The sequence below is a fragment of the Lygodium microphyllum genome, chromosome 20, assembly GCF_053477565.2.
Source record: "Lygodium microphyllum isolate KBCC chromosome 20, Lygodium_microphyllum_v1.1.10, whole genome shotgun sequence".
NCBI lineage: Eukaryota > Viridiplantae > Streptophyta > Polypodiopsida > Schizaeales > Lygodiaceae > Lygodium > Lygodium microphyllum.
This window is the reverse complement of record NC_141154.1, coordinates 126,452,207-126,459,906: the sequence shown is the minus strand read 5'-3', so window position 1 is coordinate 126,459,906 and position 7,700 is coordinate 126,452,207.

Sequence of the window (7,700 nt, the reverse complement as noted above, 5' to 3'; positions counted from 1 at the left end):
AATTTAGAAGCTTTTTAGTGAAGCATGTTTTGGGGGTTGTTCATATGTTGCAAGGTGGTTGTAGCTTGGTCTAGCTGACCAATAGTGTTCTCGATCAAAACCACTATTTTGTTGGGATTTTCCTTTTTTGATTGTGCATTCTTGCATAGGTTGCACTCATACCATTCTATCTCCCTACTAGCCATTACTATAATAGTTACAACTTTTGACACAACAATTGATAGTAATAGGATATTTTGTACGTTGGTTGCTAAAGATAAGTTGGGTGAAACCAACTACCCATTAGAGGCATATATGGTGATTCATATTCATGCGTGTGTGTGTGTGTGTGTGTGTGTGTGTGTGTGTGTTGTTACCACTCCTATGGGAATGATAGTGATCCTAGTACTGGCATGATTGCACCTCTATCTAAGCCTATTATACCACCCATATAAGAATTAAAAATATGGGACAAAAGAGATACATGGTCACATGCTTTGATTTCTTTGTCTAGTGAATGTATTATTATCTTGCACATTCACTCGTGTAAATATGCACTTGCTACTTTGTATCAAGTTTGAGTAGTTCAAATACTTCAAAATAATAATTTAATTTTGCCAAGTGCTAGCTCACATTTTATTGCACTTTGGAAGAACAAATTTAAGAAAAATTTGTGCATAACACATCATCTTAAAGAACAAGATTTCTGTTAGCATTAAGGGCTATACTACATGCAACAAACACTTTAGTACATTTTAGATGTAATTCTGAATGTCTTGATTATTAGTCCAAAGTCACTATCTCTTCACTTTCTTCTCTTTCCTATGCATGTGCTTAAACTTTTTAACTCTTTGTTTATGTAACATAAGGTTTAAGATCCAAAAGGAGTTGTGGATTTGTTCATTATTTCTAGATAATAACAAGCCTCATCATAAGAGACATTGCATTGAGTTGGAGTACATGATTCAGTATCTACTCTTGTTCTTACAAGTTTCTTTTCCTTGCATTTTAACTTACCAAGATAATTTTATAAGATATAAAAGTTTTTGAAAAAAAAAAGATGAGAAATTTGCCACATTATTATAAATACCAAAGAAAGGTTAACAAATTCTTGTAGAGGTGCTAGTACATTTGTGACCACAATGATTGCAATGTAAATTGTTTTTGGTAGCATGTATCACTTTTGTATAGTTCCATGCAATGCCCTTGTTGCCTCCCATTGTTTTAGCAAAGATATACCAATGGTAGTAATAAACACAAGGATTTGATTATAATTAGTTTATTAGTGGTATTTTCTTTACATCATATCACTAAAGATATGGCTTTAATATCTATTTTAATTAAAGCTCATCCCAAAACTATTAAAAGAACAAATGTGCAATGTGCCCATTGGAGACCCTTGACCATACTGAACATGTCCGACAAATTAGCGACTAAGGCCATGGAACTTAAAGTTAAGAGCATGCTTTCTAGGGTTATTCATCCTCAATAGTATGGTTTTGTCTTTGAAAATTAGATACAAGATATTGAACCTCACTACATCCACTGACTGGGGGCATTGATAAGTGGGTGGGATATAATGCTAGTCAACATGGATTTTGATAATGCTTATGACTGTATTTCATAGGACTTCATCATCCTATCCATGGAAGCTTGAGGGTTTGGAATGGTAAAAACTCTGCTCTCCAATGCTAAGGCCTAGGTTTCCATTAATGGCTGATTGTCCAAGTCCTTTGCATTATGAGCACAACAAGTGTTATTTGAGAGCAAGAAGATTGCTCTTACAGCTTACAACAAAGAGCTTGAAAGAGATTGGACTAGAACTTGATTGCTAGATAACTTGATTACAAGAGAACTTTATTACAAGAGAATGCTCACAAGAGCATGGCTTGGTTACAAGACCCTCAATACAATACAAGATTGGAACAAGACAAGAACTAGAAGAGGGCTTACCTCACATGAGCCTCACAACAACTTGTGTTGGTAGCAAGACTAAAGGGCTTGTGGCCCAAGACCCCTATTTATACTAGAATTGAGGAGGTTAAGGGGGAGATTCTAGATGTTGATATCATTGATGATATAAGCATCATTCACATAAGTGATGACATAAGCAATGTTGATGTAAGCATTCATGCAAGCCTCTTATAGAACTTTTTAAAGAATTATCTAGAACTTTCATAATATTATATTGTACTTTCACGAATCTTCTAGAATATTTTAGAATCTTCTAGAAATTTCATGAGACCAAGGACTATACTAGCTTGTATACAAACCAAGGATTGTCCTTGCTTGAGCGTCTGTTACATTACACTCCCCTTCTAGCATCGAGTTCCATGAGGGATGGTGGTGTGCTTTTGGCTTGGTTGGGTGTTGAAGATGAAATTCACAAATTTGAATAGGGGCTCTTTGAAGATGTGAAGCTAGTCCCCACGTTCATCCACTTGTATCGTATCCCTTCCAATGGACAATATATTATAATCTACTTCTTGAAATTCTCGAATCTAGAATTTTGTATACTTCATATTCTTGGTGACCTTCAATTATGATTGGATATGATGGCTTTGGTATTCTTTCGATGGATGCTGGATGTATGACATGGCTCTAAGACTTAAACATGGAATACATGACTTTCATGATGGGGGAAGTTGGAGATGATATGTGATTGGATTTACTTGGCTAAGAATCTTAAAGGACCCAAGTTGTTGATAATCTAGGATTTGGAAGGGGCGAGAAGAATGTAGATCACATCAAATAAGCCAAACTTGATCTCCAATTTTGTATGATGGTGTTAACCCTCAAATGAACGAAGGTGGAAAATCCGGAAAATCTAAATCAAAAGACAAAGACAAAGGCCAAGGCAAAGAGAAACAGAAGACAAAGACGCACAAGGAGAAAAGTCCTAAATAAGGGAGAAATACGCGCAACGAAAAGCGCAAGTCAATACTTTAGTAAAAGAGCGCAAGCGCATCATGGTTTAATTCAAGGAGCGCCAGGGCTCTCACCTGTGCAATTTGTAAATGTAGATGGGCGGTGGAAAGGAAGCTAGGAAGATAGAAGGACAATGGGAAAAAGGGCCTAGGCCACGGCTGGCCATATAAAAAAGGGGATAAGGGGATGACCGCCCAAAAAGGGATTTAGGGTTTTGTATATAAAGTTAAAAAGTGAATGAGAAGCTCATTCTTGTGTGTGACCAAAAGTGGCTCTCCTCCTCTTCTTCTTCTTCTTGTGCTTGCTTGCTTGAGCTTGTGCTTGAGAGAGGGAGTGTGAGAGTGTGAGGGAGTGAGTGTGTGAGGGTGAGGGATCGGGGAGGAGAAGCTCTCCATCTTCTCCTCTCTTATTCTCTTCTCTTCTCTTCTCTTCTCTTGTCTTGCTCGTGGCAATGGAGCTTGGAGCGTGGAGCTTGAGGATGGAGCTTGCTTGAAGCTTGCACTTGGATCATAGAGCTATCGGAATGCACGGGAGAGGAGGTAACTCGAATGGCATGGAGGTAAGCTCACTACACCCATAGATATGGACAACGTGTTGGCTATGTGAGAGGTAGCCATTAGTGCTCGGCTTGGAACACTTGAAACAATAAGCGGTCCGAGGGTCTTGGTGGTTGAGCAAAAGCTCCCACATTTTGGTTCCGTTGCCGGGACCAACGGATTCAAGCCTTGAGCGCTTGCGCGCTTCGAATCGAGCATTGGAGTAGGGTTTTCCCCGAACCAGTGCTTGAGGTAGATAGGTAGGAAGCGAGGGAGTTTGAAGAGGTATTCGATCTCCTTAGCAAGTAGGTTTTTGATTTGTTGTTGAATATTAGAGTAGGACCATTCATCTCCATCTCTGGTTTTGATTTTTGTTTCATTAGGGTAAGGTTAGGATAGAAAAAAAGAAGGAAAACAGCAGGGTTTTCTGTTGTTGTATAACAGGCTGAAACATGAAATAGGGGCACAGATTCAGATTTCTGGCTGGAAGAATATGAGGGACTAACCTCTAAGGTCATAGTAGGCTGGAATGGGGCAATAAGAGGCCCAGGGAACCAGGAAAGGCCACATTTGACATCCTGCCCTCTGAGAAGAGAGTGAGCTTGAGAGCTAGGGAGGGAGGGAGAGAGAGAGAGAGAGAGAGAGAGAGAGACTTGAGGGGAGATCGTCAGCGTGTTGATCAATTCGAGTGCCACACCATTTTCAGGTACGCCAGACGTTTCCCTCTGTGGCTTTGTATCTAATTAGGTGGCACGACATGATTTGGTGAAGTAGACATCAACCTAGAGGCGTCGTGTGCAACTCGCGAGTCGTTGGCCGTGCAGTTGGACCAGTTTGTCCGAGTCCTAGAATAGGATTGCCCTATCTTTGGAGTTAGAACGCCCGACTCCGAAAATCAGACCTCTCCAAAAAACCATCCGACTCGAAAAATCAGACCACTCTCTCGATCCGATTCCCAGAATCGGACCAGTCCCAGAATCGAACCACCCTTGTCTCGACTGATTGGACACTCGCCCGTCCGATTTTGAAAATCAGACACTCGGACCCTGGAAATTGGACATAAGGAATCGGACCACTCAGAATCGGACACCTGTCAAAATCGGATGTCCGATTCCAGAAATTAGACGTGACCAAAATCGGGCCACTGGGCTGATCGGACCAACCCAAAATCGGACGTCCGATTCTAATAATCGGAGTCCTGAAAATCAAACAGAAAATTGTCAAAATCGGACAGGTATCTAGAACACAAAATTTGACGCATCTGAACCCCGAAATTGATCCCAAAGGCTACATAGAGCTAAAGGCACATCACAGATCTATCATTGGGCTGAAACTTAGAGCAAGTAGTTCAAAATTTGGCTATAAATAATCCTCCAAATTGTGCATGGTGTTTATCGTAACGGCCCTGTGGGCCGGGGGGACTACCCCCCTCCCCCAGACCTCCACGGAGGGGCTCTGCCCCCTCCGCACCTCCCCCAAATAGGTTGGAGAGAAAACCACGCCGTGACAGGTCCTCCAAATTGGACCCTAGTGTAGTAATGGCTCTACACGAGCATGGATTCTCACTTGCAAAAGAGCAACCAAAAGCCCATTCTCGAACAGAGAGAAATAGAGACCCTAGAACATCAATGGGCCAATCTAACCATCAAGGGAAAAAAGGCCACACCACGAGAACACAAAACATTGTGTTCAGATCGTGTCTAGTTAGAGCAAAATGCAACATCAGCAAGCTACAAATGCAAAGAGGACTAGATATGATAGTCCTGACGATAGATGCTCCTTGAATAGCACTGCACTGACGATCCAAGACATCAGTGGAGAATCCACATCTGGTCGTGCAGTTGGGGACTCAAGGGAATTTCTCAGAAGGCTTAAATTTACAAGTCAAGACCCAGAAGACAAAGACATAGTACCACCTGCTTATCTTAGGGTCAAACTCGCCGCTAAAAGAGAGTATACTATCGATGCTCTGATTGATGAAGGAGTAGATTTTAATATCTTGACCTATGAATCATTGACCCTACTAGGCCAACCAGAGCTCACATCGACTAATGCAACTCTTAGCCCTTATGGGGGACACCCACAAGCACTCATAGGGAAGTGTAAAATCCTTACAAAAATTGAAACTGAAAGCTTGCCTATCCTATTTCATGTTCCTTCAAATAGTGCTAATTACGGGAAGGAAACCCTCCTAGGAAGACCCTTCAAAAGGGCAACCAAGTGTGAGGCTAACTATATAGCACAGAGGATACACCTGACACTACCGGGCGTGAGGACAGTCACAACCTTAAGCAAGGGTGACCTCATCAAACCTCAAGGGAAAGGCAAGGAAGGTGCTGACATAACAATCGAGCCTACTAACGAGAGCAAGGACTTGTTGGAAGACTTGATACAAGCATAGGTCGAACAATGAGAACTAGTGAGTGAGGCCATGCCTGAAATAAGAAGGTCAAGAGACAATGCCAAGGACGGGCTTTGGACTTACAAATATCGTAGAAGACCCTCAAAGAAGCCCAAGCCTTATAGATGAAGGCATCGATGGAGTGTCAGCACAACGTCGCGATGGATATCCAAAGCGTTGCTATGTGCTCAAGGGTATTACATATGTAACCGATGGATTTGGATACCAAAACCCCCTGCTAAATCACCTCTATCAGCTGAAGGATAGATTGCACCAAAAGCAATGAGGCACAGGAGGAAACCTAAGAGAAGCTCCAGGTCTCGAGGCAAGAAACCAAACATGAGTGTTCGAAAGAAAGAGCCTTAGCCTAGCATGCTTAATAAGCAGCTGTCATATGTAACCGTTGAGCGTGCACAAAGACCATTAGTGCTCAAGGAGCCTTTGACTTCCCAAGAGGATAATGAGCACCAGAGGCACAACACTGCTCGTGAGAAGGCTAATTGCTCAACAAAGCAAATAGCACAATCGTCTAATAGCCTTGAGCAAATCATTCAGCCAGTGCCAAGTCCACCTAAGAGTCCTAGATCTCCTACACCCTCTTTTCCCAAACAGACACAGGAAGCACAATAGCAATCATCAAGGGCGGCTGCTCAATCCCAATCTCTATCTCCATTTAAGCTTCCAAATGTCCAAGAGGTGGGACATGAAACCATCCGTAGCTCTCAGCCCAAGGATATGCCTGTGCAACCTAATGTGACTAGATCAACTCACGCTTGATCTACACAGATGAATGCTCAAAGGGCAACAAAAGACACGACCACTTCCGATCGCCCTAGGGACTTGACACCACAATCCACCAAGGGTAGCCAGCCCACTGGACTAGCCGCTACTACTTCCAATCAGGGATCACAACAGTCACAGCCCTTGGCCGTGACTACGCCCCGCGGAGCGTGTCCTCAGTAGTACACCTGTGAAGAAGTTGCCACAACCAGTGCCCTTGACAACTCCAGCACTTCCAAAGCACCTAAAGCCTAGGATTGAGGGGAGACCTCTCAAAGATGTGGCCAAGGAGATGGTGCATCCGACCACTCAACCTAGCAAGGCTATTCAGCAGGCCATGGCTATGTCCCATGAGGACACACTAGAGAAAGAGAATGCTGAGGCTGAACCAAGCACATCAACAGTTGACCTAGGTCCAGGGTCCTGAGTTGTTGAGAGATGCACCTTCACTGACCAAGAAAAAGAGGAGAAAAAAATGAAAACAACAACAGCTACAGGTCGTTGTGGAACCCAAGAACATCGAGACCAAGAGCGCTGGAGAGATGAGGAATAAAGCATCGAGACCATCCACCAATGAACCCATCGATGTCTCTCCTAGTAGCGGTGGAACCCATCGATGAGGAATAAAGCATCGACAATGAACCCATCGATGTCTCTCCTAGTAGTGGTGGAACCTCAGACACATCCATGTGCTTTGAAAAATCAAAGCAGTCGTTACCATCAACGGCTTCTTGCAACACTCAATCCACCGACAATAAAACTCGCATTGACCAATCAAGAGTGGATACAACACTGTTACAACATCCAAAGAGAACCATGACGCGATAACGAAGCCTCAGGAGAAACATGGAAACCCCAAGAGCATGAGAAATCCTAGCGTTGGCCAAACTTGCTCTGAGCCCCCAACTATGCTGAAGCCCAGGAAAACTCCTAGAACCTTGCATGAGATAGCAACTGAGCAAGCCCTCGTTGAACATAGAAGTGTCACAGAATGCTTAACTGAGTTGGATGCTAAGCTCAAAGTGTTCGCACGTGTCTATGTCCTAGTAGACATGGGCGCATTCCCTAAAGAGCAG